The 24,889-nt window shown below is 41.2% G+C and overlaps 1 long non-coding RNA gene across 1 annotated transcript in view; it reads right to left on the bottom strand.

Moving 5' to 3' along the window:
* Nucleotides 1-23,411, bottom strand: part of LOC110395127 — a 35,236-nt gene extending 11,825 nt beyond the window's left edge. Inside the window, exons 1-4 of the long non-coding RNA XR_002436182.1 lie at nt 23,385-23,411; nt 9,933-10,185; nt 9,488-9,766; nt 8,218-8,342 (exon numbers count right to left, since the gene is read on the bottom strand). This is a non-coding gene — a long non-coding RNA (uncharacterized LOC110395127). The remainder of the gene's footprint in view (nt 1-8,217; nt 8,343-9,487; nt 9,767-9,932; nt 10,186-23,384) is intronic.

The following is a 24,889-nucleotide window of genomic DNA, read 5'->3' as shown; positions in this document are numbered from 1 at the left end:
TCCTGCAGATCTTACTGCAGGAAGCTGGACTTCCTCAACTCTGTCAGAAGCACAGCAGGATAAAGGCACAACAGCAGCCCATTTCTTTTTACTGGAAGTCTTAGAGACTTGGTTTTTTGAATCAGAAGAGTTAACTCAACCTTGAAATGCCTACAGACAAAACTGCAGCAGCTCAAATTGTCACACAGAAGTGAGTATGCTAAAGGAAAGTGACACTAGAGATGTTTAAGAGCAGGCATGATAAGCCCACCCCAGGCACAACATGGCTGCAGTTGCTGTGAGGCTGCCCAAGGCCTCTGGGACTTCTCCCAGGCCTACAGCACTGTGCATTAGGGGGCCCAGGCCAGCAGTGCCCAGCACAAACCTGAGAGACAGCAGCAACACACCCAACAATCAGAGCAAAGTGCAGTTATTCACCAGTCCTATTCAAAGCCCTCCGTTATTTTAGCTGGCCGTAGCAACAGCTATAATTAGGCACTCCTAACACAGCACAGTGCTTTTCAGAAATCAAGGCCCTTTCCTCCTCTGCAAGAGTCATGTCAAGGGGCAGCTTCCACAAGTGCTGGCTGCTGACCCCTCTCTGACATGACTTGATCGTTTGCAGTTATTGATCTCAGCTCTTTTTTCCCCAACCACAGCTCCCAAGCCACCTGCCAGGTAATAAAAATCTGCATCAAAATGCAGGGCACACAGGGTGTTGCAAGCCAGCAGCGACATTTGTCTTACAGACCTGGAAACCTGGCAGTGTCGATAGGGGCCAGTTATCACAGCGCTGTGTGATCTTTCTGCTGAGGTTGTAAATAACTTCCATCAGCATCCGAATGGAGACAGAGAGCATCTGTCGCATTAACTACAAAAGCAAAGTGCTGCTATGTCAGTGGCAGAAGACACTGTTAAGCAACATAAACAGCATTCGCCATCTACAAGATATCCAAAGATTCCCTGAGTTTAAAAGGGAAGGTTTAGGACGCTGAACTTCTGTTGCACCATCATTAACTGAATCTTTTCTTTCTTTTGAATGTGTTTGTATGCATGCCCAAGGCAAGCATTTCAAAATGTTTTAATTGAGTCCTATAACATATGTGACATTTCACTCCTAGTCTCACTCAGATGGGAAAATTCTGGATCCCTTTGCTCTCCAAAGCACCTCCATCTGACAGTGGAAGCAAACAGACCTACTGTTTGAGGTAAAAGTATTTGGGTGCTACGGGGATCTGCCTCTTTTCCTAATCACTCTTTCCTCCACAGTGTGCAACCCCAGAGTGTGCTTTACGTGGCTACATACCTGCATTACACCCCGCTTTCCAGAAGCCCTCAGTGTGCCAGTTTTACACTGAAAAGTCAGTGTAGTAAGCCAGCATAATAATGTAATAAGCGGTGAACTAGAGTTAGTGCCCTGTGCTTTTGCCAGAGGTAAAGCTTACAGATCTAACTGCTTTTCCTATTCCCATTCCAGATCTCTAGTCCTGAATGAGTTAAAGAAAGCCACAAGAGAAGATAGATTCACTAGAAGTTAGGCAGAAAATTGGAAAAGAAGAGAAGTAAAGGCAAACTGACAACAGCTGTTCACCAGTGTGGCACACAGACTTATGCAGGTCTCAAGAGTGGAAACCAAAGCAAAGAGCCATGCTTCCAGAAGAAACTAATTATTCTGGGTCCATGAGGGACAAACTGGACCACACAGTTTACAATCAAAACCCAAACTCCAAATGCATTATGCTAATCCTCAGACCTTTAAAGATCTTACCTGCAGTTGTGCCTGTCTCATCACTTGGAGTTTGTTAAACATTGTTCATTAAAGAAACTATTTGGTATGAGGATTAAATTTGCTGAATTTACTAATGTTTTCTGAATTTACAAGAACCACAAACTAGAAGACGCATCAGGACATTTTTTATCCCATTTTGCTACCTTACATAAATCTGTACATTCAAAAGTAGAATGATTTTTGTATAGTCTTTCAATTTTCAGCAAGATGCATTGAAAGTAAGCCTAGAATATGATCACATTTTTATGCCAAGTACATTGGCTGGCTTTGGGAACTGATAACGCACATACCAAGCTTTCATTTCATCTCAATTTCTTGTATAGATAGCGATTAAAGTCTGTCATGGTTAAACAGGGTTTTGAAGGCACACATGGAATGATTCAGTGGTTTCACTTGAGTATTTGGATGACAGTGGTCCATTCTAATACCACTAAACTGAGGAGGGATGGGGCTCGGGAGGAGGGAAGTAAACTCTTATTTCATCTCCGTGAGGGACAATCACTCAATAATTGTCACTGAAGTATCCCTAATGGTGCAGCCAGGGAAGTTGCCAAGGCACTGGGCTTTTTCCTTATTAATAAATTCAGATCTAGAGGATTTTTTTCTTGCTGTCACAATCTAGTCCCTTTCATAAACACTAAAAATATTTGTTTAAAAGTAATCTTTGTTTCAATCTAGTTGTTTAAAGCTTTACATCAGGAGACATTGTATTCATCCTCTTCAGATACATCTGTGATACAAACATAAATGGATGGTTATATATTTAAGGAAGATTTTAAATGCATTTTTCATTTTTCTTTTTAAATAGGTGTCAGAATGGATAGCATTTTATAATCAAAAAAAGTGAACATTAAAAAAAACAGAAGCAGACACACTGAGAAAAATCCAGCCTGCTGTTTTAGTAGATCACAGAATAATTTGACATAGGTTAGGAAATTCTTATAACTGCTTGTCTGTGCCACCCTTCCATCTTAATGGAGTACAAAGATTACCTTCCAAAATTTATGACCCCATACTACTTAAGCTTTTCTGGCTAAGTTTTTGCCCTTTCCTTCAACAGGAAGGTACTCTACAGGTATAAAAAGATTTGAACCACTGGAGCTAAGGACCTAGTTCTCCTTTATTCAAAAGGAAAATGAGGAATAACTCCAATTATAACTCCAAACTCATATATCCAAAATTGACTAAATTGTACCAAACATTCCTTGTCTCGAGGCAATGTTTTTCTATTGAAAAACAATGAAAAACCTCAAACTTATCTAACAATTTAAAATGGATAGCTTGAGATCTGGCACTTTCAGGGCCATAGAAAATATTATTTTAATGAATTGAATTTAAAGTACTTAGATTGCATCATACTCTCAGAGCTAAAACCCTTAACTTGGAATATCTTGCTCCTAAAAGCAAGATTTTCTGTGGAATGTAGTTGTCTCCCTGGAAAGTTACAACTCAGAAAACTCCACTCAATTGCAATGTTTACCTGGAAGAAATCAAGCTCCTTATTCACTTTCCTATTTGACTGAAGATTGTCACATCTCAAATTCTTATTCTGAGCCTGTCCAGGAAGGCCACAGTGGCACTGGTGCAAAGCCACACTGGAATGAGCACAGTTAAGGCTGCACCCCCAATTCTCCTTTCCAGTGCCTCTCTTTAGGGAGAAGAGATTCAAAACTGCTTTTCCCAAATAAGCATAGCAGCCACCTGCTTAAGAGGAGGGCACTTACAGCTCTGCCTGTTGAAGCTGCAATGCCATGCAGGAAGGAGCCCTCAAGACACCAAGGGCTCAGGTTCCTGCCCTGTCCTCCACAGAAGCTAAGAGGAGCATCTTTTCCATATTCTGTTACAGTGGCACACAATACTACACTTTTGTTTGTCAAGCATCCTCCCACTATCCTCCCTGCAGAAAAAAAAAATCACATATAGCATGAGTGGAGGCCTCTCCACCTAGTACCCCATCCAGCATCAGTAGAGGCATAAAAGCACCTTCTCTTCTAGACTTTTCACTCAGGTGTAGCAAAGGAGCTTCCTATAGTCCATCATCTAATGCAGCACTCAGCAATGCAGTAAGCCTCCACAGGAGTAAAATCCTAGGGATAAGTAAGGATGGACTAAAATACTATGCAAATGAACTAAACCTATTTAGGATTTTAATTCAATTTTTTCCTCACATCTGGCCAATGCAACAAATTACCTGGATCTTCTGATATATGTAGTTTGATGAAGCAGCACAAACCAGTGTCACCCAAGAATTCTAACTTGTCTATCATATAATGTCTACAAATTCTACAAATCTAGACTGATTTCAGTAATTGCATCTTCAAAAGCCAAGATGATGTACATACTACGCTCTGTCACATGACTGTTGTATGACCTCTAGCACCCACTGTATTTGAAATTATTTTCTAGCATTGCTAATGCTGAAGAGCACACATTTTCAAGCTCTCATTCCCGTTTTCTTTTGAGATGCTTTGATGACTCATATTACAAAGATTTATTACAACACAAATATGATTTTACACTATCAACGCTTGCATTCAGACTGGATCCCCAATGAATCAAAAGTTACCACTTCACATACAGCTGCAGAGACTGATACAGCTCCTTGACTGCAGCCACTCCACAAGAACTGAGTCACTTCCAGATGAGCCTTGAAGCCAAGACAATGTTAGAAAACAGCTCGCTTGCAATCATTCAATACACACACATGCACCCATACACAAAGCTCTGCCAGTTTTGTTAAAAAACTATTCTTTTTATGGGCATTTTATAAAACCATCGCTTGCAATCATTCAATACACACACATGCACCCATACACAAAGCTCTGCCAGTTTTGTTAAAAAACTATTCTTTTTATGGGCATTTTATAAAACCATTAAGCCCTGTTCTTTAAAGTGACATTTCTGACACCAGCAGCCAAGAAAAAAAATAAAACTGAAGTTAAAGCTGTTGTTCTACACTTAATCTGCTGCATTGTGAGGCAACATGGGTCACATAGCTGCATCTGTCAGTTTGAAATGCGTCTGGCAGGTTTTGACAAAAAACAAAGACCAATAAGGTAAAAAGTATAGCTAGACATTACCAGAAGTGCTGACCATCACTGCCTGGCTCCCAGGCTGATGGAACTCATGCACTCTAAGAAATGTCCTAGTTTGCAACAAAGCCTCCCACTTAATTATGCAAGTATAGTTTTTGTTTTGGTTTGGTTTTTTGTCTTTGTTCACTTTTCAAAGCTCATTCTAACACTGTTTCACAACAAAAAAACAAAAGGGATAAAGTTTTCTGTGTTTTGTATAATTTAGCTTCCTTAGATTTGCTAATTCTGCTGAATTCTTCCAGTAGCTGCCTTGCTGTGTACCATGCAGCAGAGGTCTGATACCTCCCCTACTGAGACAAGTAGCTTTGCCTTCTCCTTTGGGCTCTCTATGCTATTCCAAATTATTCTGATTGATATAGACCTCGATCCATGCTAATTATGCAGAGCTTCCCTTATAAAGTGTAGTTGCCATGGCAACAGCATCGGGTGAACAGGTGCATGGAAAGCTGTGATATATTAAATGACAGCTACCCTCTGCCTCTGCGATGCAGATTGCCATTCTCAGGGTTTATTTATAGCAAGTAGTAATTAATCTGTGTGAATCTCATTTCATTGAGAAGGAAAAAAGAATGCACAGAATCATTAGCAAGATTCCTAATTACCTCCATACCTTTGATTCTGAGAATTTTGTTGCTATCAGACAACCCTAACACAGAACTACTGAATTATTATTTGCATGGAGCTGTCATTATGAGAAACTCTAAGCTGTCGCCTGTAACAAATACCTTGTATTCTTGCCACTACCACACTGAAACTTGCATTAAAGTTGCTGCAGTGGAGCCACAAAATATAGCCTTCACCCTTTAAAAAAATAAAAGGAATAAAAAGTAAATATAAGCTTTAGTTTGCCTTTAAATGGAGGCCTATGATTCTGGAATGGGAATCAAGGGTGCAGAAACTCGATTTTAGCCCATATACCAACTCTTCCCATGGCCTGAGGCAAGCCCCTTAACCTCCCTTTCTCAGCGAGTCTCGGGGGCTTTAGGTAGACTAAGAGTGAACAGTCTGAAAGCATTTTGAAGATGAAAAATGACTCATTATGCTATGAAGAGGGATAGGCACTGTATTTAAAATAACTGCATGAAGTAGACTCATCAAGAGGTATAGCTCAGTTTTGTGTTTTAGAGCTGCTTGCATAAAGTAGATAAGCTTGAGAAGTCAAAACTAAATTACAACATTTTCTTTGGCTGGTAAGAATTATGATTCACATGGTGATGCAATACTAGTACCAGACAGAACGCTTGGATCTTGCCTGTGTCTCAGTTTTCATTCTTTTTCTTTCTTATGACTGTGTGAATGATCATGTTTGGCAGAAAACACTTCCAAAAAAAATAGAAGTGATAGAAAATGATCACACAGTCAAAATAGTCTTCTAAAAATCTTTCAATACACATCTCAGATGAAAATGTACAATTTGGAGCGGAAGGCTCAGAAAGTAAAGAGATGATTCCCAGTTGCTGTTATGGATTCCACTGGAAATATTCTTACAAGTGTTAGAGTCATAAACACTGCAAAAACTACATATTTTTACTCTGCTGTGGTGGTTTGTTTCTTGGTTGGTTTTTTTTATTGCTTGTTTTGTCACCACAAATGGGAAAAGTTGACTAGCCAGCAGATTTGGTCCAGATCACTCACAGGCATGGCTATACTAGCCATACCATTCTCAGTCTCAAGGCCTCCTGAAACATTGAGACAAACGAGGTTACAGATGACAACAGTCAGTATTGAAAGGCACTGAAAGGGCTTCTCTCAGCTTACCAGCCCTAAATGAAAACTTTGTGATAACAGCTTGGAAGTGTTGGAGCCTGGAGACTGTTCCCCTTGTAGACAAGTGCTGCAGAAAGCTGGTAGCCCTGGGGCTGTGGCTGCACATCCCTTGCAGCAGGACTTCGCAGAGCCACCTCATTCTTATCTTTAAGCAGCCTTAGTTTGACCAAACAGCATAGAGTTACTTGGGCTGTGAGATCTGATTTTGACAGGCTTTGAAGGACCTTTTGTCAACTTGGAAGAAGTCAGCAGCTCCTCTCCTTTGAGGTTAAGCAGCTGTGGTGTGGGAAACCCTGCAGAACATTATTCTAGAAATCATGCAAAGGACCCATGTCAAAATTTAACTGCAGGTACGTTCCAAGACAGCACCTTGTTCCTAATTCACCAGGTTCTAATATAACCTTGTAGAACTGCAAGTTTACCTGTTGCCTAAGAGAAAGCAAGAAATTACAATGGTGTAGCAATTACTCATTTCTTGAATAGACCCAGTTAAATCACAGCATGAGAAATGAAAGCTGCATTGGTATGTGCCTAACCTGCTGGGAAATCCTCCCATGATAAAATCCTTCTTGAGAATATAAATATTTCACAAAAATGGGTTACACATGGTCTGAACCCTGATATAAATCACTGCCTACTCAGACCCTGACCTAGTTTTTAAGCTAAGCACAATCCACCTTTGCAATAGGCTCTACCAAGCTTAGTTCAGGTGCTGGATAATACAGGGCAGTAGAGAGAACATAACTCCTGCTACTGAGAAACTAAGTCTCTTTTTACTGAGTCTTGTACCTGCCTATATTTGATCAAATTCAAGCAGATCTGATGTACAATTAATTGAAATTCATTAGCAGTGTTTCCACTTCATTCTAGAAAATGAGGCCTCAGAACAACGCAGGTGAATTATTCTTGCGGACGAGACTTGTTTCCACACCCAGACCTGCATGCTAAGGTTTTTCTACTGGCCAGCAAGACCTGCACCGTTCTTAGTCTCAAGCAGATATTGCCCTGCAGACTAGAGATGGCTGGAGAACAGGATGCTGTAACTACAGCTGCTGTTTGCACCCAGCATGAGTCAGGGATACACAGAGCATGGTGCAGATGCAGTTAATACATGCTCTGTGCCAGTTAAAATTCTGCTAAACTGGACAAATCCAAGCAGATTTCAGTCCTGCTTCACTGAGTAAGAGAGAGAGGCTCAAGTATCTTGCCAGCTAAAGTTCTGCATTAATATCAAACCTGAACCTCTCAGATCGCCTAATTGCTCAAAACCCCAGTTCAGACCAATTTTTCTAAATGATCTCTGCCTCTTTAAAGAACCTAGCCTAGGTCTGAGGTCAGAATTCCCCATGTTTTCCTAAATCTTTTATTTTTGAGGTTTGTGGCAGAACACAGAGGCCAGCTTGGCAACTGGGAGCCCACACCTACCGGATGTTAACATGTAACCTCACAAGTTTCACCAGTTCCTTCAGAATTACTTATTTTTATTCCCAATTCCTTAACTGTCAGCAAGGAGAAGCTGCTGGCAGCTTCTGAAGTTCACTCCATCACATACCTACCTTTAAAACCAAAACGATATGGAGAACTGACCTTTTTTAACATACTTTTTCCACGGTCTCTTCCTGATGCTTCTTCCTCTTCACTTACTGCACTTCACCATGGAGTCTGGTCCCCGTCAGACTGCAGCTTCCCCCAGTAGGACCTCTCTCTCATTTCTATTGCACAACCACAATAGAAACAAGAGTTTGTAATATGGTATGTAATGGAGTTGTGGTGAATCAAGGACACAGGCAAGAAAAGGTTTGAATGGAGAGAGAAAATCCTTCCTCATCCCTACCCCCCATTGACTAGGAAAGGTGGAAAAATCAGACAAATCCTTTTACACTCAGGAGCTTGTCTGCTTTTTCCAGCTCTACCCATTAGTTTAATAAAAGACAGTACTTGCTTTGCCTAATAATTATTAGGTCTAATGTCAAGAGAGTTAAGGTCTTAGTTAAACTCTATTTAAGCAGGATTTTAAATTTAAGCATGCAAACTTAGCACTCTTTACTGTGAGAGTTCCCTTGTGTGTGTAAAAGAAGGTGGACTGCATAGGTCACCGTTACAAGTCATTTAGAAATAGCAATCTGGATTTTTTTTTCTTCCCTCTCCCCTAGCAAAACCAGAAATATTAAAACGCCATGCATGGTTTCCACTAAGTCACTGGTTTTTACATGAAACATATCAAGTTCTCCATTTTGAATGCCTCTTCAGGGTCTCCCCTCTAAGGATCATGTAATTCTAAGCTAAGGAGCACATAACAATCCTCTTCAGCAAATTCACATTCAGCTTATGATTGCTGTGTTGCTTCTTCTAGGTGACATCATGTTTCTGTATCCAGAGGATGCGAGAAAAACTTTCTCTTTTCTGCTAATGCAGGTTCCAAAGGTCTGATTGCCCATAGAAACAATCTCTCAAAAGTAATGCAGAATCGAAAATTATCACAGACTGATTATAATGTTAGGAAAATTGTCAATAAAGGAAAAATGGACCGACTGTAATAACCCACATTCTAAATGCCAGTGCATGGCTATGAAAAAAATCAGCTAAAATTACATCCAAACTGAACTTCGATCTACGCAGTCTGTGGAAAATGTATAATAACCATCAAGGGATGGGTCCAGCAAACTTCTGGAGAATTAAGGAAACACTGGATTTTTCTTTTAAATCAACAGCATTAACAACACACAGGAAATGGTCTTAGGAAGAAATTCAAAGCCTGCCTATACAACTGTCTATACAATTAATTCATTGTCTAGCTTACTTCATGCTAACTTCTTATTTCAGCCAAGCCTACAAAGAGTTTCTCTGTAATACTTACAAGAAGGCTTCATTTCATTTCTGTCCTTTCCCCCAATCCCAGAAGGAAACTTCTCTTTTCTTCAGTGAACACACTCCCCTTTTATGTTGCTTTGATAATTCCCACTTCATTGGCCTTTGTCAGAACTGTCATCTTTTCACTTCTGGAAAACCTTACTGGGATGCATCTTGGGACATGGCATCAGTGACACTATGGTGACTGCAGATTTTGCTGTTGAATGAGCCCAACCTGTTGACCTTCAGATTAAAAGTCAGGAACCACAGCAGGACTCTGCTAGAGCTTCAGAGCAAGCAGCAAAACAACAAAACATTTGGTGGGGAAAGGAGAGGCATTGCCGAATAACACAGATGTTCAATATATGCAGAGACAGCAAGAAAGCTGTCCATTTCAAGTATTGAATCAGTTAGGTTTATTTCCCAACCAGCCTCATCTTTCTCTTGCTTACCAGATTAGTGAAAGGCACAGCTGCAGTTGTTCCAGGGCTCCCAGGGTCTGGAGGCAGCTCTTGCTGAAGAAAATGGATTTTCCTCATAAGGATCCTCACGCTGCCTGGACATTCTCAGCCAAGCACTCTGTGTGCCATGCACCCTGAACCAACTAGTTTTAGACCATGCTAGTTTAAACAAAGAAAAGATCGATTCAAATTCCAACAGGATGCTTGAAGCCACTAAGGACTGCTAGTCCCACAGATGGCAAGCCTAAAAGAAACAACCAGCAGAAAAATAAAGGGCACAAGTATCTCAGAAGATACATACAATTATTACAAGGCAGAAGAGTAAAGTATCCTAAAAATTTATGAAGTATGAAACATTAATTTTAAAAAAAGATACAACAGATACTCAAAGAGAAGAGATGAGAATTCTTGTATGATTTAGGCACATCACATTACTTATAATTGATCTGTCAAAGATTTTAAAATGCCGAAGTGATAGGTTTTAAAATGACGTCAATGGTAGGGTGCTGAGTTTAGTTCTGCAAAATTGAGGAAATAAATTCTAATACACGGAAGCCTGTTTTCTCTATAAAATCTGTTTCAGTTCTGGAGCTTTCACTTGAACTTGTGTGCAAGAGTGGGAGGCAATAGGACTGACAAAACAATATTTCCAGTTTATCCACTATTTTCCCCATCAGTTGTCATAAAACAGTGGCACCTTCTCTCTGTTATTCAAACAGTTTTACCAAACAGGAGGCTTCTTTAAATATGCACACAGTTTTAAACGCACTCTAACTCCAGCACCAGCTCTCCTCCAACCAAAGCCACATTAATCTGGCATCACAGCAGTATAGCAAAGGCAAAAACATTATAGGAATATTGTAATAATCCCTTAAACAAGAATCATAAAACAAAAGAAATTTCAATTTAAGTTTAAATTGAAAAGAAATCCAAGTGAAAAGTGATGCTTGGAAATGCATTAGTAAGTCACACAATACAATTTCTTCTCTTTGAAAAGTGTAATAATGATACCGTTCAGAATGCTGTATAAGAATATTTATGGTCCCACTAATTTTCAAGAACACCTGAGACCTGAAGGGGTTGTCTGCTTTGGAAGATTTTAGGTGAGACAAGGAATGTTTGGTTTCCTTTTTTTTTTTATTGCTCACACTACCGGTTGAAGATAAAGCTTCAGAAATTTCTTTGCCATTTCCATGCATTTGACTATTTGGGTCTGTTTTGCATTTGCCTACTTCTGGACTTTCTGCATTTAAGTGCTCAGTTCTGGACATTACAGCATCCTAAATTCTGTTATAGGCATGCAGCCTCCACACTAGCAGCTGGCTAACTTCTTTTATAAAGTAAAGCTCTCTTGTACAATTTCCCTTCCCTTCCTTGCCCCAAATGAGAGCAGCCTGCGTTTTCCCTCCCGTTCCAGAAGAGCACAAGATGGCATCTTTGCGTACAAGGGCCATGCTTCCCACAGTCCAGAGCAGCAAAGCATCGTTAGCTGGCCTCCAGCAGCAACCTCACAGGGGACAGAGACTCCTTATTCCCCTGCCATAACAGCATTTTATGAAGTACACATATGAATGAAAGAGGAAACAGGAACATTGCACAATATCAAGCTTACATTAATAAAGAAGAAAATAACTCCAAATGCCCTGCTTGCCTTCCTCCTCTGTTGCCATTGACACCCACCACGCAGCAGAGAGCTATGATGGAGCAGAGCCATCAGCTGCCATGGGGCACCAACTGTCCACCCACAGCAACTTTCCACTTGTTTTAGCTCATAAACCAATCGATTGATTTACCCCTGCCCTCCTTGAAAACCCAGTTCTGTGCTCAGCTGGCATTTTGGGGTGGATGTTGCATCTTCTCAGTAGCTCAAAATCCAACCTCAGCAGAGGCACAATGGGCAGCTGCCTCTCTGTAGTGCAGAGGAAATCCACTGGAGCGCCTTTCAAATCTGACCTTCTCGAGCTTGTGCCTGTGACCTGCTCCCCTCTCCATTTTGACCTCACCCAGAATAGCTCACCTTGCCCACAGCACATTCACTTTGTCCCTTTTGCCTGGATTGTACAGGCTGCTGCATCATCTCTTCCATCCACCTCCCCACCCTTCCCCCCCCCCCTTTCTTTTTTATAAGGCATGGGCAAGCTGCCAGCATTAATGAAACATTTTGGGTATGGAATAAATTCGTTCACTGGCCTGTTTCAAGACAAATCCCTGAGCTGCTCTCCTGGGGGAAAATCAGGTTCCTCGCTCCCCACTCCTCACTTTTCCCTCAGGTAACACTCCTTCAGGGAGCAGGCAGGGCTAGGCACCATACTCCAGGGAGGACAAGGGAATAACTGGCTCAGATACTGCCCTCAGACCCAGGGCACTTTTGCTCAGTGAGAAATAAGGTAAGTAAGTAAATAAATCAGCACGGGAGAAGTCTGTCATCACTTGCCCTACACTGCTTTTGGGACATGCATCCAAATAGCCCAGAACTATATATGCAAACTCTTTATGGCATGCACATCTCTATTAAATCAACATAGAAGCTTTTCCAGATAAATCTTCTGTGGAGAACAAACTTGGAGAACATGCATTTCTATTTATTTCCTCACCTCATTAATTAATGTGGGAGCGTTGGCTGACTCCCACATTCAGATCTGCTGCTGAGCCTGTCTCTCTGGGTCACTCTGCACATCAAGGCTCTTCTCACACATTACCACATGCCTCCTGCTTGTCAAGATTCAAGTGCAAAGCTCACACTTTTTTTTTTTTGCCTGTTTACTGATCAAGAGGAAGGTATCCTAAACTGACCTTTTCAATAATCGCTGTCTTTGATACAGTTACTCCTCTAAGAAGCCCAGCCCTATACAGCCCAAGAAGATGCACCCCTATCAGAATAGGGAAAAAAAGGGAGCGTGGTGTCAAAGGTTCACATTCTCCTCCCCCCGCATACAAACCATTCTCACTGGATTCTGTCCTTGAATCAGCTGTTACCCCAGCCTGCTGCCTGCAGTCTGTAGGGCAGACTGCTCACACTTCCAAACACGAACACTTTCCAGGAGGAAAGCAACTCTTACCAGTTTTTCCTCTACTCTAGTTGTTTCAAGCATAGCAACCTTGTTTATCCAATGGCTGAATATTATGACAGCCTTAAAAACATGCTCTCCTTATCATCCTCCTTGCCCTACAATTGCTCCTAACTCACGTCTTCACTGATGTAGCTGACAGAAGATTACAAGCAAGTATTAAGTTCTAAAAAGGTGATTTGGCTTACCACAGCATTTTTTCTGAATTTAAAACTTTACATTTACATGTAATTACATTTAAATGTAATTTAAATTTAAATGTTTATTTTTGTGGTGCCAGTTCATTGCCTCCAATAGTCAAGGCAAGCAACCAAGGTGCAAGTCATCCCCTGACCTTGGGACTTCTAATCCATACCTTTTCACAACCCCCAGGTCAAACCTGCCACAGTGCCGGTACACTCTATAAACGGGGATCGCATCACCAGGAGGAAGATTCCTCAGCTCTGAGGCAGCCACAGAACATACTCAAGACAAGTTTCATGCAGAAACTTGTTTGTAGTCACAATGTCCAGAAAGGTCACAGAATTAGTCCAAGAAATAAATTGGTGTGGGGTAGAGGGAGTGATGTCTTCTTTTTTCACCTGGGTCATCTCAAGAGCCAATTTTCCAGCACACACCTGCAAACTGCAGCACAAGGCACCTGAACCCCCATGCCAGCTTTCCCCCTGAAGAAAACAGATGGTGGAGCAAACCTGAATCCTTTTTCAGAGAAGAGCAGCTAGATGGATAGAAGGAGAGAAGAGACTACCTAAAAGCTGAGCCAACCCAACACTAGAAGTCAAATCTGTAAAAATATGCCCTTGGTTTTGGGTTTTCTGGTTTGTTTTGGTTTTGTTTTGGGGATTTTTTTGGTGGGGTTCATGTTTGGTGAGTTTGTTTTTTTTTTTTTTTTTAAACAAAAGATACTTAGTGCTCTTGAAGAGTTAAAATCATTTAAGCTCACGTTACAATGAAATTGGAATGTTTTAGATGGAAACAATCCCTTATTAATAAATGTAATCTTGTATTTCTGATAAGTGGAATTAACAGATTCAGGACCATTGTTCTCTCTCACACTGTAATGGAGAGCATTATACCAGCAATGGACCATCTGGAACAATAGGCAGTCAGAGCCCTGGAGGACCAGAATGGGTAACTGTTTGCAGACTACATAGTTTTGAGGGAGTGAGATTTTAATAGCAGAGTACAAGCATTTGTCTTCCCAGGTATGTGATCTGATTTGAACCATGACTCTATGATACTGGTACCTACTGTTTTACTATAGCCAAGTGGGCCTAAACAACGCCTATTCAGTTCTAAAAAGAAATAAGCAAATTAACAAGCCTATTTTCAATAAAGTTTAGAACTGGAAAAAGAATCAGCTTATGTTGTGTAAATCTCCAGCTAGAAATTAAAATATCTGGACTTGGTTTAATTACATTTTGAATGTGGTCCCCAGTAGGACTCTGTAACCTTTAGGGTTTAATAACCTCAGCTCATTTAATGTCCTTTCATTACATTACTGTAGCAGTCCAAGAACAAGGTTTGAAAACTGAAACTGTATGCTTCCTCCTGGGCTTTCCCATATGTTCACCATCTTTAGCTCAGACTCCCAGGATACTCGTGCCAAGTCTTACAAAATTTTCTTAGCAGAACAGAAAAATATCTTCTTTTGCCCTATTCTATATATTTATTCTTTGTAGAGGAAGGAAAGGGGAAAAAAAACCAGGATCTTAGTGCTGCAAAGCAATACTCTGCTGGGTATCTACAGACAATCCTGCCTCACATCAGGGAGAAAAGCCAGCCAGCCCTCCTCATCCAGCCCCAGCAGTAGGTCATGCAGAAGGTATGGGCTGTATCCAGAACTTGCTGTTATTTTATGATCTGGACAGTTTGGTTTTTTTTTTGTTTTTTTTTTTTTTGAAGACAGACTGCCCAACTTCAAGCCTGCCACTAATAATCATGAATTAGAAAAACTGTCTGGCTGAAGAGTCATAGAATTAAACAGACTAGAAGAGGCCTTTGGAGGTTGCATAATCCAACCCTGCTCAAAACAGGGCTAACTTGCTCTAGTTGTAACAGCAAAAGACCCATTTGACAAAAATCTCCTGCAGCACACCTCCACTTTTCTCCTATACATTATGTCAATTTGAGTGCTTTAATTTTGCATGTCAGCACAAGAACCACATTCTAAAACACCTGGAGACTACGTTTTCGTATCTATGAACTCTAATGTCAAGGCAAAAACATACTGGTGTGCAGGAAAGCACAACCCTAGAAATGCAGAGCTGGAGGCCAGCAGGTGGGAGGGACCTCGCTGCAGGAACCACTCTGCACTGACACCACAGGTGGGATGCACATCACTGAGCTTCAGAGCTGATGAGTGTGTACTCTCCTCTTAGGCACAATTAATCTGACCTACTTAAATGTTGCTCTAAGATAGCAGGAGTGGCACTCCAGAATCTATTGACTGTCCTGATTTGATCTCCATTGACTATAAAGGAAACTCAGTTGTAAGGAGATGAATCCTACCCAGTGATTGCTTTTACTCACAGCACACCTTAAAATAGAAATAATGTGCATATGTGAACAAAGCAGGGTGGATCGTACCTTTCAAAGCCAGTACCATAGAGTGGAGGTGGTAACAGGATTGGAATAGCATTTTTCTTATAGAGAATAGATACAGGTCTGTACAAAAGACTATCTAAAAATATACAGATATAAATATACACGTTTCTCAGAGCTTCTTTCAACCACAATTTCTGCATCTCCAAGCATCTGCCCCCTTTTATTTACAAGTATAGAAACATACTGGGATGCCCCTGATCCCATGAATGAACTAAATTCATGTTTTTACTTCACAAGGTGCTTTGAGTAAAAAAAAAAAAAAATGCATCAAGGGTCATGATATTTCCTTTTTTTTTTTTCCTTTTCTAAATTTTATAATAATAAACTGACTTCTCATGGCCCAAGAATAGCATGGATGGGAGGATGTTCCCTCCATGGATTAACATCAGGGCTCTAAACCCCAGTGCCACAATTTGGTCATGCTCACACAGACGAGTACTCCTTTATTTGACACTAGGGAAAGATCAGGATGTGATTTAATTTCTAGACTGCTCTAAACGCACAACTGTTAGAAACAGAAAGGACCAAGATTCTTTTGATTCATATCTACTAAATACTGGAAAACACTGAAATTCGTGCAACAGCCCTGAAAATGAATGCAATACATGGAGTGCTAATGTACAGATACCAGGGTCTGCTAGCATTTTTTCCTTTCTGATAGTGTTTTATTTTTTCCTCTAAAAGCAGCCATAAGGAAGTGAAGCTCTTCAAAGCTCAAAGCCTGAGAGGACGCTGCAGTTGTAATGCTCCACTATGAAATGAGAAATGCATGCAGGATATTTCAGTCCCGCTGGGAACCTCTTTGCTGAGAGAAGGTCAACTAAGAGAGGCACAGAGGGTATTCACAAGGCAGAAGCTTTTGACTCGCAGGAGCTGTTGCTATGCCTGATATGGCCTCCGAACAAAGACAACTGTTAAGCCCAGGTATTACACGCATATAGAGCACTTACACTTGAGTGTATAAAATAGCCACTAGTGCAATTACCATTTAAAACCATAGAGGCAAGGTTACAACAGAAGTCTAGTGCTGAACATCCCCTAAACATTAGGGATACAAGTTAAGGTTTTAAGCCTGATACCTACTCCATAATGAAACAAAAGTGAAACCTGCAGCCCCAGACTATAATCTGATGTAGGTTTAATCAAGACTGAAATTCGATACTGCAGACCTATATTTAATTTAACAAACACACAGGTGAAACACATCTGTGAATCTACCAAGGGAAGTTTCAACTTACATGCCCCATGCCTAACACAGGCCAAAAAAAAGACAAAGCTCTGATGATGGAAAGCCTCAGATCATGAACAAATGGTTCCGGATTTGTATGGCTTTGTACTGCTGCCATAGCACCCATATAAGTCATTTAGGTATACAAATCCACTCAAACACTGCTGAGCTATTACCAAACCTTGAAAGGAATTTCCCAGCTGTGCAAAAAATGTACTACCACTTGGGCTAGCAAATGAATTTGTATATGCAGCAATGACATCTGATTGATGTCACTGTCATGTTCTCTTTAATTTAGGAGAATCTGATAACCTCATCAGATACTGCTGCTGTGAGGAGAATCCTTATTTGTTAATCCAAATGGCATCTGTTACTGGAAAAAAAAAGCAGAGACATAATTCCTCAAAGATGCAGTTCATATATTGTCGTTCATATATTCCCTACTAGACATGATTTCAAGTAGTCTGAAGATTAAAGAGAAGCTGTTTTGTGTTTCAATTAGGAAACAATTTGAGTCAAACAATCAGTTTGCTTGCTCCTAAGGAATTATATTCTCAGTGCATATTTTTATGCCTCTACAAATTACATTTTGTGCATTCTGTTAAGCTCATGTGTGTGTAGCATGTAGCTGCACGCCGAGCTGCCCTGTGGGCACTGGCAGACACCATGCCTGTGTACTCATACTCAGGAAGAGTACATACCAGCAGATGCCCCTACCAAGTGTATTGATGCCTATATGCAAGTATGCCATAATGACTCATTACATCACTTCAGTTGTTCATTCTGATCTCTTTCCCTCCCCTGCAAATCTCTACTGAAGGCATAACAGTCCTTGCAGTATAGTTTTAGAGCAGATAAATGATTTCATTTAGGACTCTCCATAGATTCTTTTTTGTACCCAAAAAAGAATCTCTTCAACTCTAAAAGAGCAAAATGATGCAAGTGTAAGAATGGGTAAAAGTTGAGTATGACAAGATCCATGTGATAGCCAGATATCAATTACATTACAATAGCATTTCCATTATGCCTCTCTGACAGCTCTGGAAATAAACAAGGGAAGGCAAATATGATTTAAAAGTTACATCAGATTTTTAAAGTCTGTTTAAAAAGTTCTAGTTTCTATAACATACATAATAGTATTTAAAATGGGAGAAGCATATGACTTTAAATGAGTATACAAAGATTTAATACAATATAGGGCAGGCAATGTAACTGCTATTAGCGAAGCCGCAAGAGCAATTGACCTTATAGGACAATGACATTTTAAGTGTCTATAAACTGGTAGTAAAGATGTTTCCACATCAGGTGCCCATATAAGACTTCAATAATGTTTGTGGGGTTTTTTTTAGGGCACTTCATGTTTTACTACACAGCATTTCTGATAATAACAGAGTGAGTAAAACACAGTTTAAGATGTATCGCTTAAGACGGTCAAGAAATAAAGTCAAAGTTTTAATGAAAAGTAAATAAATTCTGTTCTCAAAAAGTCACTTTAGATATCTGTTGTTTACAGTGCTCCTACTAAGACAAAGTCTATAACGAGCCACTAAAATTTGCTTGTGGAGATTTTTATTGTAACACTGAGTACAAGTCTTCTATTCTAGTGTCACGTACAACCATAGTGTTTCCTTTAACTTACCATCTTGCATTACATTTTTAAAATAAAAGATGACCAGGTTATCTTTACCTCTAACTAGCTAGTCACCACATGCAACTCCGCAGCTGATGTGCTGAGGAACCCACAACTTCAGGTTTCTCACTTGTATGGTGAGAATGACTCTTCTTTACAGTTTCAAACACTTAAGGCTCCTAAATGAATGAAAAACTAACATGATGTACTCTGCCACAGCTACTGAATGAAATCTTGGGTGCATAAAGTATTTGACCCAAAGCCCAGGAGTAGACACAAGAGGCATCCAAAAGGTTTCCATACACAAGTGAGCATAACAAGGCAATTTCAGTTTCATGCAAATCTGATATCCAGGATGATCAGAAGGGGGAATGACTGCAGTGACCTTCATCCCGAGATCCACCCAAATATAACAGTAGTCCAGAGAGCACAAATGGTCAGAAGAAAAAAGGACACAGAACATCCTAGCTTAGTACAGAAGAACACCTAATCTAGCCAGGGATGGAGTGCTGCTGATACACGCTATCTTCCAGGTGGCCTCTATAACTACCAATCTCACTGAACTGAGCTTTTAATAAAAGCTTTTCTTCCACAGTGAAACTTCCAAGAAAGTGCAATCATGACAATATCTTCCCATTGGGCACAAACAGACTTTTCCCACCTTGCTCTTCAAGGAGCATGTCCTGAACCTGATGTCAGAGCATGGGTCACCTACTAGCCTTTGAGATTCTCTACAATATCAGAGACAGTCACATGGCAAACCTGGAGGAGCAGCTGGAGGTCAGATTGGATATCCCAAGTCATTTGTGGCCACTGAGGACAATGAAAAGGCTGACGTTCTCAATGCCCTTGTTACATCTGTCTTTAAAAGCCAGACCAGTTGTTCTCAGAGCACTCTACTCTCTGACCTGGAAGTCTCAGATGGGGAGTGAAATAAATCCCCCATGATTCAGGAGGAAACAGTCAGAGACCTACTACTCCACCTGGACTGCCACAAGTCCATGGGGCCGGACGAGATCCATCCAAGAGTACTGAGGGAGCTGGCAGAGGAGATAGCCAAGCCACTTTCCATCATCTATCGGCATTCCTGGTCAACTGGAGAGGTCCCAGAAGACTAGAGACTTGCCAATGTGACCCCCATCTACAATAAGGGTCATAAGGAGGATCCGGGGAACTACAGGCCTGTCAGCCTGACCTCGATGCCAGGGAAGGTTATGGAACAGATTGTCCTGAGGGAGATCACACGGCATTTGCAGGACAACCAGGGGATCAGGCCCAGCCAGCATGGGTTTGTGAAGGGCAGGTCCTGCTTGACCAACCTGGTCTCCTTCTATGATCGAGTGACCCCTCTGGTGGATGAGGGAAAGGCTGTTGATGTGGTCTACCTAGACTTCAGCAAAGCCACAGTATTCTCCTGGAGAAACTGGCAGCCCGTGGCTTGGACAGGTACACTCTTTGCTGGATAAGGAGCTGGCTGGAGGACCAGGCCCAGAGAGTGATGGTGAATGGAGTTAAATCCAGCTGGCGACCGGTCACAAGTGGTGTTCCCCAGGGGTCAGTGCTGGGGCCTGTCCTCTTCAATATTTTTATTGATGACCTGGATGAGGGCATTGAGAGCACCCTCAGTAAGTTTGCAGACAACACCAAGCTGGCAGGAAGTGTCAATCTGCCTGGGGGTAGAGAGGCCCTACGGAGAGATCTGGACAGGCTGGATCTCTGGGCTGAAGCCAGCGGGATGAGGTTCAACAAGACCAAGTGCCAGGTCCTGCACTTCGGCCACAACAACCCCAGGCAACGCTACAGGCTTGGGGCAGAGTGGCTGGATGGTTGTGTGGAGGAAACAGACCTGGGGGTATTGGTCGATGCTCGGCTGAGCATGAGCCAGCAGTGTGCCCAGGTGGCCAAGAAGGCCAATGGCATCCTGGCTTGTGTCAGGAACAGTGGTGCCAGTAGGAGTAGGAAGTCACTGTCCCTCTGTACTCAGCCCTGGTGAGGCCCCACCTCGAGTACTGTGTCCAGTTTTGGGCCCCTCACTGCAAGAAAGACATTGAGGCCCTGGAGCGTGTTCAGAGGAGGGTGACGAAGCTGGTGAGGGGTCTGGAGCACAGGCCTTATGAGGAGCGGCTGAGGGAGCTGGGATTGTTCAGTCTGGAGAAGAGGAGGCTCAGGGGAGACCTCATCGCTCTCTATAACTACCTGAAGGGAGGTTGTAGTGAGCTGGGGGTCAGCCTCTTCTCTCTTGTAACTAGACAGGACAAGGGGGAATGGCCTCAAGTTGCGCCAGGGGAGATTTAGGCTGGACGTTAGGAAATACTACTTTTCTGAAAGAGTGGTCAGGCGCTGGAATGTGCTGCCCAGGGAGGTGGTTGAGTCACTGTCCCTGGAGGTGTTCAAGAAACATTTAGATACATGGTTTAGTGGGGTTATTGGTGGTAGGTGGATGGATGGACTGGATGATCTTGTAGGTCTTTTCCAACCTAGCTAATTCTATGATTCTATGATTTAAAATAAGGTCATTTGTGGATGTATAGGCAAGTGAATCAAGCTGTAGATCTCCATAATACCTAGTTTCCAGAAACTTTCCTTCCAGTGTTTAGGGCAGGTCACAAGTGTGGTTTTCATTACTAGAAACATATGAGGATCCTTACAAATATATCAAACCTTTCAGTCTCAAACGAATCCCTCAATCAAATGAGGATGGTTCAATATAAAGTTTCTGTGGCTTTTCATCTCCAACCAAGAGCATCTTGCTCCAGCACATTCAGAAACAGAAGTGCTAGTATGAAGTGCAAGTCTGTACACATATAATTTGAAGCCACAACACCATTATTAAGCAGCCTTCTCCTTAGTTGTCCATCACCCAGAAACACTTTGTCAGTTGGTCCAAGTCCTGCCATTAACTAGATGCTCTGTGGGGTTCTTAAGGGCACTGTGAATTCTGCAGGCTTCATTAAATTGCAGCAACTGACCAAAACATTCATAAGACCGCTCACAAGTGTGGAGTTTTAAAAGGCACAAGTTGCCCAGCAAATCAAACTAGTTTTATATCTTCTGAGCATTAAGTACCAGTATTTCCCATTTCCCTCTGACCTTTTTATAATGGAAATTTATTACAAGAATTTAAATTGGCATCAACAAAATTACTTAAGAGGTTTGTGACTTCACTAGTTCCTAAAGCATCCCCCTCAAGTGTCCAAGCACGTGGCAGAAATTGGTTAAATTAAACCCATGAAAGAGGGCTTGCATGACATATTTTGTTCTCCTGCTTCTATGCAGATTCACAAATTCTTTTTGCTTATGAAAGAGCCTGAACTTAAATTGGATTTTATGTCATTTTCTTTAGGTTCTGCCCATAGGTTAGTACAGTGAGATTACCAGAGCATTTATGAAGAGCTAAACTGCTTTCCAGCAATGATTCAGTGGTCTTGGGCTCTTCCTACCTCCTCCCTTCACAGCAGCACTGTGAAGTTTAATTGAATCCATTTCAGAACTACAAAGACAAGTACTTCTTTTAGCAAAACATAACAGGGTTGTCACTTTGAAGAACCACACTAGGCATTATAGTTCAGTCTTCAATGAGAAATTAAAAGACACATGCTGTAGATTAACCAGAATAAAGCTTTTCATTATGAGTGGCCAAATGTAATTGAGTAGTTTCGGAAGCAAATTATTGACTTGTCTAGAAATACATATGCAATAATTGCAAGTTTATTATTACTGCTTGGTCAAATGAAAGAGCCCTATTAAAAACATTTATTCTGATTCTACATGAACCTCCTCTTACCTGCAGAATGCCCACATTACACTAAAACTAATCAGAGGCTACTCCACAGTCACAGTAATAAGCTGTCAAGCACAAACAGCATTCTCCTCCCAACAGCTGTGCTTGAAGAATTGTATTTTTCTAGCTGTAAAGGCTGCATCTCTTCGTATACATCCAGTTGACGATACACTATGTTCAACAAAGATAAGTTTGGTGAAGAGAAAGAAAAGAAATGGAAGTAGAAAAATAAACCACAATTCTCCTTCTGCAGTATAACCTCGTAACAAATAGTGCAGCAAAGAATGTAGAGATCCTGAACTTCTGTCACCTATCGAGGAATCCAAAGTAGGCAACACCTGTTATTGACACTGCAGAGTCCAAACTTTTTTCTTTTGCTTTGACACAACTTTACTTCATGTTACTTCCTCTATTCTGCAGTGGGGCTTTGTATACCAATGTAATCATTATCAGCTGAAAATGAAACAGATTTAAGTAAGATGTGCACACACGCCTGAAAAAACGGGGCTCTGATCCAGGAAGAAAGCCTCATGAGTTTGGCCACCAAATTTCAAATCTACGACCACAGTTGAGCACATAGTTTGCCAGAGCAGTGCAATGGCTGGGGGCTACACCAGGGAGATCCTCAGGGCGAGCACACTAAGAAGGGAAAGGATACCTACATCAGGCAATAGAAAACCCCTAGAAGGAGGCATATCTGAAATTTCTTAAATTCAAGTACCTAAGAAATCTAAGCATTTAAGAAATCCACAGCCCCAAAACTCTCCTGAAAATTCCTTCTGCCATCATCATCCTTTAGTATATGAACAACAAACCCAATCCCTCCTGAAGAGGAGATTATGCTAGAGAAAAAACAATCAATGTCTTTGTATCGCGCATCAATCCAGGAAGCTGGATGTAATGACCTTAGCTTACGGGCTCTCACACACACTTCTCCCATTTTCCATTTGTTTTTGATTAAGATCTGGAAGGAGCCCATAGAACTAGCACAGACTAAGAGCACAATTTAGGGCTGTAATGCAATGGAAAGCACAGCAACGACAGCAGAGCAGCAAGATCCCAGGCTGCAGCAAGTGAGGATTTGCTTAAACACAATAGCCATAGGCAAATAAATAAAGAAGCTGCTTACCTTCAGAAGGCCACAAGTACAGAGGGATCTCCAGAGAAACCCCCTTGCCTCCACTGCCAACCCTTAAATGAGGTCTGGGAAGGGGTGGATCCTGGCTCCACCCCTTCCGGTCACTCAGGCACACTGCATGCACCTGAGCTCCCGTGGGTTGGCCCTGCATTCCCACCAGGTGCTAAAGCACTGGTGCAAGCTGTGATTCAGCATTTCTGCTACAAGGGTATACTCTGTCCACGGAGACTGAAATAGAGAAAAACTTATTGACTGCTGCACTGTGACATTCCACAACATGAATTTGAAGAGTATTTTCCAGAGTGCCACACCACAAAAGACTAACTTTTTTACACATGTCCCATTTTTCATAGGCTATTAGTTTCATTACATACTTCACCCACCAGAAGGCAAGTTCTACTTCAAATTCCTTTTGATTCAAGTTTAATTAGCATTCTTTTCCTGGAAAATTATCCTGTGTAACTGCTGAGATATCAATGTGTCACATACTTGTTGATCATCCTTTGGAAAAGGAGAAAATATATTTTCATAGTATTTCAAAAGAAGAACAGTACATCCGCATGGGAAAAAAAAACACACTCAACTATAAAACACACAAGAACTTCACATTTGGCAAAGCAGCAGCATCTGCACATTCAGCTCAGCATTTAGTGGCAAATAATGTTTCTTTTCTGCATAAGTGCAAGCTTCTAGCACAAGTATACTTGCTGCAATTTTGATTTGGAAAAATGTTAAAATTGTCTGGATACACAGTGAAGTCAGATGAAATGCATCTTTATTTTTAAAGGAATAACAATTGCACCCAAATTTCATATTCAGCCTTTGAAACTATTCACCAGAAGAAGCAAAGGTGTGCTGTGAAGGCTTTTTCGGCATGACTCATATTGCTGTCATATAGAGTAAAACCTGTTCCAGTTCCTCTTTGCCACTCAAGTTTGCATAGCAACCTGAAGTGCTAGCCAATCCTCTGAATGCAATTCTCCCATCTTGCCCCTTACATGACTGTTTACACTTGCTGCTGACTAGATGCTGTTCATCAGTCACAGTGTATTCTATCTACTCTGGCCTGGTGCTGATGTGCTAATCTCAGACTACATGCATCAGGATTCATCTTTCCAATGACTTGAGATTTAAAGGCTGTTTTAGGTTTGAGTTGGTTTTGGTTGTTTTGGCTTTTTTTATTATGTAGAGCAGCTGTCTGTCCTCTACTATCTGGCCACCTACTACTTGTGTCCATCAAAAGCAATGACTAAGTTATGAAGAGATCATCTAGTAAGTGTCCCCTGACTTTGATTAGGACACTGATTGCACTGTTATCTGATTGTATATTTGGATTTGATGTAAAAAAGTTTTAATGACAAAAAGAAAGTATCTAAGCTCAATTTTGAATGAAAAATATTTTTGCTTGGTTTTACAATAGATTCACCTCTCCTAGCACCTATGTCACACCATCTTCTAGAAGTAAACAAGTTTAAGCATTAAGCAAGATCTGATTT

Source organism: Numida meleagris, chromosome 2 (genome assembly GCF_002078875.1).
Source record: "Numida meleagris isolate 19003 breed g44 Domestic line chromosome 2, NumMel1.0, whole genome shotgun sequence".
Lineage (NCBI taxonomy): Eukaryota > Metazoa > Chordata > Aves > Galliformes > Numididae > Numida > Numida meleagris.
Note: the sequence above shows the minus strand (reverse complement) of the source record. Positions and strands in the feature narration are given on the sequence as shown.